This window comes from Octopus bimaculoides, chromosome 22, assembly GCF_001194135.2.
Source record: "Octopus bimaculoides isolate UCB-OBI-ISO-001 chromosome 22, ASM119413v2, whole genome shotgun sequence".
NCBI lineage: Eukaryota > Metazoa > Mollusca > Cephalopoda > Octopoda > Octopodidae > Octopus > Octopus bimaculoides.
Genome location: NC_069002.1, coordinates 28254522 through 28265871, shown reverse-complemented (window position 1 = coordinate 28265871; position 11350 = coordinate 28254522). Strand labels below are relative to the sequence as shown.

The window sequence follows — 11350 nt, the reverse complement described above, 5'->3', positions numbered from 1 at the left end:
ATATATATATATATATATATATATATATATATATATATAACACTTGTCGTGTCGGAGAAGGTTGGAGTAATACGATCGAAAAGATAAGAACATTAGATTGTCTCGTATCAACTAGGTCTCGGGATCGATTTCACAGCCCGACACATTTGGATCAGTGTCATTTTATACAGCGTCGGGTCACCCCATACATTGAGAGTAACCGGGGAGTAAGGGAAGCCAAGTTGCTAAAGATAAAATGCTGGAAACCAAGTCTTTAGAAAGAGCAGGAAAATCCAGTCCTTTGCGATAGATAACTTGAAAGCCTAATTGGAAGGCAAATTGGCATTCCGTTGGTTAGAACGACCAGGGTTCCAGTGGATCCGATCAATGGAACAACCTGCTCGTGAAATTAACGTGCAAATAGCTGAGCACTTCACAGACACGTGTACATAACGTAATTCTCAGGGAGATTCTTCTTTTAAAATGATGTAAATTAAAACTTTTAATCAAAAGTCAGTAGTAATTTTTGTTCGAGAAAGCAGATTATTATGACAAACTTACTTCACTAAGTTCTTTGTTTTACCAAATTAATTGATAAAACGGCAGTATATTTCAACAGAAATATAACAAAAGGGTTAAAACTCATCATTCCTTTGTTTCTAACATTCTGTTCTAGTTCATTGATTAATAAGTATTTCTAAGTCTGTTTTCTACGCTTTGTTTCTTTATCTGACATAATATCAGTGGCTTTTATTGGTTTTCTCTCCCTTCACTGTGACCTCGGTGCATTCTTCTAAACATAATTTTATACCAATTCCGTTTCAGAATCAGTTCATTATAACAAAATATCGAGTTTTCCGTTATTTGCTGCAAACTGTCTGACGTCATCCATATAAAACAGATAGCTCATTGTTCCTCGATGGCATTTTGAAAATATGTCCAATCTGGTTTAGAATATCGACATCGGTACAAAAAGAAGAAAGAAAAAGTATGCGGAATATTCCTCCGTGGAATATTCCTTCTTTAATAGGGATTGGTTTTGGTTTTATAATTGTACAATTTCTTATTTTTCTTCAATATTTACAACCATTTTACTCTCCATATTGTAAGGCAAAGATGGTGGCGAAAATGTTCGCGTTTGTTGTCGTTACGATTATCAGAGATGTGAAAACTTGTGTAATCCCTACTAGATTTATCCACATCAATCTCCAACCCATGTGATGTTAAAGAGTCTGGGAATAGATTTGGTTGGGGTATGTGAATCGGATCAGTTGTAGTAAGAGCAGCCGGTTTCGATCTCGCCTTAAAAGGCCTGATCACTACAATGTACTGGGACATTTGTTCGCTAGTAAAATTAAACGGCCACAGCTCGGAATGAATCATTTTGTTACAGTCACTTGCCGAGACACACCCAGCGTCCTGGGGCGAGTGAAGGATAAGAGATGTTGCATTGCGACTGAAAGCTTTGAGAGGAGAAGTAGCAAAATATCTTCATGTAATACAACACAGACATTTAAATGGATAGGCTTTTTCTAAAGATGTTGGCAGTACTCGTCAGTACAATCTTTTGGTTTTCTCTGAGACATGATTCTCCTGGGATCTTATCTAGATGTTTCTGACATCCCCTTTTTATAATACCTAGGGCACCTGCAATAACAAGAACAGTTCTCGCTTTAAGATGCCACATCTTTTGTATTTCAATTTCCAGGTCTTTATATTTACTTAATTCGTCAAATTCCTTTACAGATATATTTTTATCAGTGGGAACACTTACATTTATTAGTCTACAAGTATATTCTTCCTTGTCTTTAATGATTATTATGTCTGGTCGATTAACCTGGATCGTTCTGTCGGTGTTGACTGGAAAATCCCAGAGGATGGTGACATTTTTACCTTCAACCATTGGCTAAGGACGATGGTCATTCCAGTAAGCAGGAGTGTTTATATTGGTAGTGTTTACATGTTTTCCAATGTAAATACTATCCTACCCTATCGTTGCGATTTTTGTATTCGTTTGGCGTCAGCACAGGACATCCCGAGACGAAATGGTCTATTGTTTCGCCAAGTGTGACGCAGAATCTACATTTAAGGTCACAACCGTTTTGAAGAACGTTAACCTGGTAGTTTTTTGTGAGCGAGATTTGGTCTTGTGCCGCCAATATGAAACCTTCAGTCTCTGCTTTCAGTCCTGAACTTCTCAACCACTGATGGGTTGTTGCTTGATCTATATCAGCATTTCGATTTCAAAGTATATACTATCCATGCAGAGGCTTTTGGCTCCATCGCTCCTCAATTTGTTTCTGCCCGTTCTTTTTTGCAGTCTGCTTGATCCATTTTGCTTGTTATGTGGCAGTGGTTTCAAGTTCAACTATTTAAGGGTTAATGCCAAGTCTCCTGGCGAATTTGCAAGCTTCCTTGACAATAGAATGTGATTTTTTGCTACTTTCGTGTTTGCACACAAGCCGCAGCGTCCAGTCCTCTCTACTAGACAAGTACCTGTTCACTGCTATTGTGGAGGTCTTATAACACAGTTCTACCTGCATCGTTCCTCTTCCCCCATTACTTCTTGGTAGGTACAGGCGATCAACATCTGCTTTTGGGTGGTGTATGTTCGTAGAACATCTTGCTTTCCTGTCCAGGCGTTGGCGCTCTGCAAGATTCCAGTTATTGATGTTAAATTTGTATTGGGCAACTGGAAGTTCCAGGGTGTTAATGGCTTCGATGCGATTTTTAGAGTTGAGTTCAGTTTTTAGTATGAGTCTTATTCTCCTATAATATTCTTTTCTTATTTTTTTCCATCATAGTAGCATGTTTTATACCATCTCCTTCGTTTATCCGCGGGTATTTGTAATTTTCTTGTGGGTCAAGCTCCTTAATGGTAATGTCAGTATCTAATTTAATGGAAACTGTTCGTCTGAGCTTTCTTCTTACTGAATTCTTTAACAGTTGTTAGCAACCCTACTAGCTCTTCGTCATTTCTAACCAACAGCTTCAGACCGTCCATATAAAATAGATGGTTTATTGTCGTATTGTAAACTTTTAACCCATACCTAGTGTTATTTAGTTCGTTTGAGAGTGAGATCAGTGCCATGCAAAAGAGTAATGGGGAGAGGGAGTCACCTTGAAAGATGCCTCATTTGATGTTGATATTATTATTATTATTATTATTATTATTATTATTATCATTATTCCACCGAGGTCGACTTTGCCTTTCATCCTTTCGGAGTCGATAAAATAAGTACCAGTTGTGTACTGGGGTTGATCTAATCGACTGTCCCCCGCCAAAAAAATTACAGACCTCGTGCCTATAGTAGAAAGGATTATTATTATTATTACTACTACTACTACTACTACTACTAACGAGACCCGTTAATATTTCACGAAATTAACAGCAAACTTATTGGGTTATTTCTGAAAACGTAGCCTGTGTTGTGTCTGTATAGAATGAGAGTCGCTCATCTGCTAATCATTGAAAAGTGAAAGAAATTGGAATACGATGATTATTAAATGCACTTTATTTATACACTTTATATACTTTATGGACAATTTTATTGACTTAATACCCAGCGCTCATAAAATAAATATTCACTCTTATTTTATCATTTTTCCCAAAAACAAAATAATATCCTGTACACATGATACAACCTTTAGTTAAAATGCATATATCTGCCACATAAATAAGCGTGAATATTTCATGGAATTGCACTTATGCGCATGCGTTAAGTAATAGGTGATATAAAAAAAACTTAGTTCAATTATAAGAAAAATACACTTTTTACTATCCATGCACCACCGCCACCTCCATCACCACCACCTGCACCATCTCCACCACCATCTCTCTCCCCTTTTCGCTCCCTCCTCTCTCTCTCTCTCTCTCCCTTTTTCTGTCTCTCTTCGCTTTATCTTCTTTTTCCTTCTCTCTTTCTCGTCAACTAATCACGTGAAAGCGTTACAATTACATTCTCTCTACCTCATGTCATAGACGCTTCTTTCTCCCTCTTTTCTCCTTCCCTCCCTCTTTTCTCTCTCCCTCCCTCTTTCCTTTCTCCCTCTTTTTTCTCTAATAACGTGAAAGCGTTACCGACGGGCTAAGTAACGCAATGACAAGCAGAATTATAAGATTATTTATAGTAGTAGTAATAGTAGTAGTAGTAGTAGTAGTAGTAATCGTCGTTGTTTTAATGATGCAGCCATTGACGAACCGAAGTGTCGACAACGTCATTTCAATTTTCAATTGTGCTCGGCAGAATATGTATCACATTCCTTCTCCACTGCTTCCATCCTGTTTCCTACATTTATTCCCCAACCTCCAGCCTCACCCCCACCTTCTTTGACAACTACCCCCCCTCCCTACCTTCCCAACCATTGCTACTATCACCATTATCTGCTTCCCCCATCTCTTCCGTCGAAATTATCATTGCTGATATCATTGTGTTGTTCTAGCCAGGCGCGTTACCCAAGCTAAGAATGGCGTTAACTTATTCTTTTGTCTCAGTTAGCATTGAAGATTTTCATTTTTGGACACCATGTTGATAAATTTCAATAGCAAACAAAACAGACAATGGTTTCTGATGCCTCACATATCAAATTTATGTGTCAACAAACGTATAAATACATTTCAAAAATCACGAACATAATTCGAAACTATCTATTTGTCTGTTACAAAGAATCGAAAAATAGAATGACACCCTTCTTTTTAGGAATGACAACAATGTTAACCAGTTTTCTGTACTGTTCAAGAATGAATTCAATCTCTTTTGATATTTGTCCTCTTTGAAATTAGCTTCATTTTGCTCGCTGTATTTAAAAAAAAAATTACTAACAAATGATTGAAAAACAAAAGCTTGTGGAATTTATGGTATTAAAATAAAGGCGCGTGGCTTAGCGGTTTGGGTAATACGGCTCACAATCGTCAGGTCGTGAGTACGTTACTCCGCAGCACATTGTTTCCTTGAGCAAGAAAATTTATGTTACGTTGTTCTACTCAACTCAATTGGCAAAAATGAGTAGTACCTATATTTCAAAAGGGGCCAGCTTTGTTATGCTCTGTGTCATACTGAATCTCCCTGAGAACTACGTTAAGGAGACGCGTGTCTGAGGTGCGCTCAGTTACTTGACTTGCGCATTAATTTCATGAGCAGGCTGTTCTGTAGATCAGATCGAGTAGAATACTCATCGTCGTAAGCGACGGAGTGCCTGTTGTAGTAGCAGTAGAACAACAAAAGGCCAAAGAAGATGAGGAATACTACTCAAAGTTATTCTTCCCGGTCTTCATATTATGGTTGTGAGCGCTCCCCTCTGATTTCAAAGATATTATTTTCAGTAAATTTAGTTTTAGAAAAATCAATGGTGCTTCTTGTTTACGCGATAAGAATTTAGAAACTGCAAGAGGTATGAAATATTTCATTTTTAATGGTGCAACTCAAAGTAGGTAACGCTTTAAATATTAGTTTCAAATTTTGACACAAAGCCAGCAATTTCGAAGGAGAGAGTAGGGCGATTACATCGACCCCCGTATTCAACTGGTACTTATTTTATTGACCCCGAAACATAACGTCGGTCTTCGCAGAATTTGAACTCATAACGTAAAGACGGACGAAATGCCGCTCAGCATTTTGCCCAGCGTGCTAACGATTCTGCCAATTCACCGCCAATAATTCTTTAAATATTAGCTTGGAGAATATTAAGGGTTAAAATTTCCCTTGGGTGGAAAAAAGTCGAAAGCTGCCTGGATGACTCGAGCACACACCTTCTATGAGAATGAAAGACATTCAACCATTATACCACCAAAGCAGCCCATCGAATTTTCCCCGTCCGTTTTAAAAGCTTTGTTCTTATCAGCAAGAATTGCATGTTGTTGACATCGTTAGAACTTAAAAACTCGAAGTAGATAAAGCTATAAAGGTATATGTAGCAGCTACGCATACGAATAATCGGCTTTATAAGTAGAATGTCCAAAATGCCTTAGTAGAATTACCAAAATGCTTCAGCACTATTCCTTACAACTACAACACCTTACAAGAGAAATAATACAGCTTGTGATTTAATGCGAGTTAGATCTCAGTCGATCAGCGGTAAGAATGATTTTCATTATGCACCAACTGCATTAGTAATGCAATATGCACTGAAAACATCCTTCGATCTCTACATAATTACATGCTGTTTCAAAACGCCAAGCAGGAGAGATTTGCATTTCATTGGAAGGCAATATGCACTAGTGCATGAGACAATCAAAATGAATGCATCAATAACCAAACTTAGATTTATATCAACCGTGTTTCAACTTATTTCGGTTTGGAACTGAATCGTAGACTGCATAGAAAAGCAAGAACATCTGGCATAATATTTGGCTTCACAAAGAGAAAAAAGTACACACACACACACACACACCACGCATTCCACGTATGCAAACCATCAAATTAACAGACTTCGCCGTTACGTATAAGTTACTACTTGTCATAAAAGGTTAGCAGAAGATATATGACTGTATTTGCAAAAATAAAAGAATATTTTATAGCGAGTAACGCTTGTACGAGAAATACGCGTGAATCTCGTTTAAAAACTATCTGCAATAATAAGGGGCTTGAGGTACAGATTGAGATTTCTAGAGGTCAGCAATCGGGAATAATCGACAGAAATCAATTAGAAAAAAATCTATACATGTAGGTTATAGATAGTGGTTTGTTCTGAAATTGAATATGAAAAAGTGAGAATATACTCTGCAAAGCACAAGCATGGCTGTGAGGTGAGATGATTGCTCCCTAGCCGCATGGGATCAGGTTCAGTCCCACTACTTGGAACTTCGCTCAAGTGTCTTCTACAAAAGTCCCGGACCGACTAAAGCTTTGAGTGGATTTGATAGACGGAAACTGAAAGAAACTAGTCGCATATATATATATATATATATATATATATATATATACGTAGAGGTATAGACTCCCTTCGGTCATAAACGACCATGGGGTTGCACCTAGAAAGTTCCCTTCCGAGGCACAAGTCCAGCAGCCGCCCATGCATACCAGTCTCCCCTCTCCCCACCAATGCAGTTATTCAAGAGAAACGCAAAGGGACTTATACAGCTTGGCACCAGTGACTCATTTCTACAACGCGGTTCTACAACTGAGTGAACTGGACCGACGTGAAATAAAGTGTTTAAATTTCTTAATGAAGTCTTTTACCTTTTGTTTCTTCTCAATTGCATTCAGGTTGTAAAGTTTATGAAATGGAAATATCATAAAAGTTTTTCGACCACATGTTGCCAGATGGTTACTCAGTGGTATTTGGCGGACTTCTGGATTTTTAATCTGTTGTCGATGCACACGCGAGCGTTCTGATAGTGCATTACCTGTCTGGCCAGGTAATAAACTTTACAACCTGAATGAAATTGAGAGGAAGCAAAAGAAAAAAAGACTTCATTAAGAAATTCAAACCCAAGCTTAGCAAACAATAATTAAATTAATCTTATTTGGGGTTTTAAAATCTTATTCCTATAACTAAAATGCAAAAAATCTCTAAAAAGTACTGCTGTCATCATTTCTAAAAATAGACATTGAAAAATGGTTTGGCATCATCTCTAAAAATAGCCAACAACTACCACTGCTGTCCACAGGAATGTATATAAAGGAGAAAAGACAGCCAGGCAACTACAGTTGTCAACACTCCCGTCACAGCGTGGGTCCTTGAAGATTGCTAAAATGCAAGAAAGTATACTAGTCCCTTAATATTCAATACTTCATATTTAATATTCAATATTTCATTTATTCAATAAGACAATCAATACTTCATTTTATTTTACTGAATATATTATGTATTCTATATCCTACGTTAATATTATAAGAATATAAATAAAACATAAACAGACAGACAGATTTGGAATTCCTTTGAATAATATATATATATATATATATATATATATATATATATATATATATATATATATATATATATATATAGTCTCAATGAGGATTTTGAAAGCTCTTATAGAGATATTTAACCAAGATACACTGGTTTAATATATTAACTTTTGAAGAGAAAATCCTCCATTGAATATATTATATAGAATATCGTAAGATATCAGACATTTTTATTGAGTTAGAAAACGGACAGATCTAATGGATACAAATTAATTTATCAATTAATCAACATATTAACCAATTACTAAATTAATTTGTAGCCATTAGATCTCTCTGTTTTCTTACTCAATAAATATTTATCGTGAGTTTATGGAGCATTGACTCTAATTTTAGCAAGTGGTATTATATACCCTACTGAATCTCTCTCTCTCTCTCTCTCTCTCTCTCTCTGTGTATATATATATATATATTCTTTTACTGCGAATTAATATTTTAAGCAGTGTCGATTTTTACAATTTTGTAAATATCCCCACGCAATGACCAAGGAAAATGGTCTAATAATGGGGTGTATAAGCCTTCGGCAGAAAAAAGTAGGTTTTCCGTACGCGTGGGACTCGAACTCATACCTCTTTGTTTACACGACCAAGTGTGCTACCGATTACACTTGCGAACCTACCTGCTTTTTTGTCAGATTTAAGAACTATAATTAGTTCGTAATTGTTTTTGCAAACAAACTTTTATGTGTTTTTACTGTGAATGTTTTTTTTTAAGCTGTGTCGATTTTTACAAGTCTGTAAATAATAATTATAGAATTTTATAAGCTTAAAGCTTGTATGTGTGTGTGTGTGTGTGTGTTTAAGAAGTAAAAGAGATTAATAAATCGAGACAGATATCTATAAAGTACTCGATGTTAAAGGAATTTGGTTAACTATATCCAACAATCAGATAACAATAAATACAAGAAGAGACAGTCATAATTAATTCTTCGTGTCTGATAAGTAAATTCAAATATCACTTAGAAGAATGTCATGAAATTCGGAGTGTAAGACAAGAATAAGAATAGAGAAAATCACATCTTTAAATTGGTGAATATACCATACATGTGTGTGTGTGTGTGTGTGTGTGTGTGTGTGTGTGTGTGCGCGCATGCGTACGTGTCTATGTGTTGGTGGGGGGGCACCATCGTTTGACAACCGGTGTTTGTTTGTTGTTTATGTCTCATAACTTAGGAGTTCGGCAAACGTGATTGAGAGAACAATGTACCAGACTTTTAGAAAATAAGTACTTGGGTACTTACTGGCTTACGGCCATATCCCGTTGAAAGCACTGGTTCTCGTCCGATCAACGAAGTTAAGCAACGTCAAGCCTAGTGAGTACTTAGATGGGTGACCGCTTGGGAAACCTAGATGCTGTAAGCGTCACACACTTATAGGCGTAGGAGTGGCTGTGTGGTAAGTAGCTTGCTTACCAACCACATGGTTCCGGGTTCAGTCCCACTGCATGGCACCTTGGGCAAGTGTCTTCTACTATAGCCTTGGGCCGACCAAAGCCTTGTGAGTGGATTTGGTAGATGGAAACTGAAAGAAGCCTGTCGTGTGTGTGTGTGTGTGTGTGTGTGTGTGTGTGTGTGTGTGTTTGTCCCCCCCAGCATCGCTTGACAACCGATGGTGGTGTGTTTACGTCCCCGTAACTTAGCGGTTCGGCAAAAGAGAACGATAGAATAAGTACTAGGCTTACAAAGAATAAGTCCTGGGGTCGATTTGCTCGACTAAAGGCGGTGCTCCAGCATGGCCGCAGTCAAATGACTGAAACAAGTAAAAGAGGGTATATTCGTTCGGTTAAAACTCTTCAAGGTAGTGCCCTAGCATGGCCACAACCCAATAACTGAATCACGTAAAGGATAAAAAAAATAAAACGAAATTTTATACCCCTAAAGTTAGAAGCGTTCCCTGAGACAAACTAAAAGAATTTCACGTTAACTACTAGAGGTACGTACCCTCTTCCAGTAGCAACTTTGTGGCCCTTATGGACACAATGAGCATAGACCCATCATTAGTCCCATGTTAACGGAGAAGGAAGTCTTTAAGTATTGGTTACAAATTTTGGCGCAAGGCGAGCAATTTCTGGTGAAGGGGTAAGCCGATTACATAGACCCTGGTAATTATTTTGCTGACCCCGAAAGGATAAAAGGTAAAGTCGATCCCGGCAGAAATTGAACTCAGAACGCAAAGACGGACAGAATGCCGCTAAGCATTTTGCCCATCTCATTAACGATTCAGCCAGTTCGCCGTCTTGAAGTCCCTATGTATTGGTTTCAAATTCTGACAGACGGGGAAAGGGATAAGACTATTACATCGGCCCCAGTGCATGACTGGTACTTATTTTGGAACATAATCTGATGTCTGATTTCAGTCATTAGACTGTGGCCATACTGGGGCACCGTCCTGAAGAATTTTTGTCGGACAAATCGACACCAGTACTTATTCTATCGGTCTTTTTTTGTTGAACTGCTACGTTACCATTTTGCATAGCCTCAGTTCGACTCATACCCTATACGCGAAATTGGGTTGGTGGAAACTGTATGGAAGCCCGTCGGTTGGATTGTACTTGTAATTAAAAAAAGATTCAAGCCTTGTTACACATTCTAGGGGCATACGTGACTATGGAATATTCATCCACTTACGCGTTAATTCAATGAGCAGGGAATTCAGATGACTGGACAATTGAATCCACATGGTCGAACCTCCACTGCCATCGACAGAAATCACCACCACCAGCACCGTCAGCCTTTCTACCACCATCACCACCACCACTTCTAGAATTCCTCCACCACCACAATCACCACCACTACCACCATCACCATCACCATCGCCACCACCATCACCACCACTACCACCATCACCACCACTACCACCATCACCACCACTACAACCACCATCACAACTACTACACCCACCACCACCATCACAACATCTATCACCATTATCCCCACTACCTCTAGCACCAGCACCATCACCATCATCACTAGCATCACCATTACTCCCTTCTCTCCTACCACCACCACCATATCTATTACCACACCTAAAACCATCTCCACCACCGAATACACCACTATTACCACCACCACCGCCACCAGTACCAGCAACACAGCTATGACCATCACCATCACCTACCTCTCCCACCACCACCACCACCACATTTACAACCACTCCTAAAACTATCTCTACCACTAAAACAACCACTACCACCACTACCACTTCTAGTATCACTTCTACCACCAACAGCACCACCACCGACACCAACAACCCCACCGCCACACCACTATCACCATCACCCCACCTCCACCTCTCCCAACACCACTATGTCTACCCCTACTACCAAAAGCATTACCCACTTTTCATTAACTCCGTTAAAAGTGCTCCTACTGTTTTAAACGCTACAAAATGACTTTCATTGGAAGAAACAATATATTGTCTTTTACAAAATAAAACCATTGTTACTTGCATTATTTGTTTTCA

At 38.3% G+C, this 11350-nt stretch overlaps 1 pseudogene; it reads left to right on the top strand.

Moving 5' to 3' along the window:
• The first annotated feature begins 9131 nt into the window (after nt 1–9131).
• LOC128250575 (5S ribosomal RNA) lies at nt 9132–9250 on the top strand (annotated as a pseudogene).
• The last annotated feature ends 2100 nt before the right edge of the window (nt 9251–11350 follow it).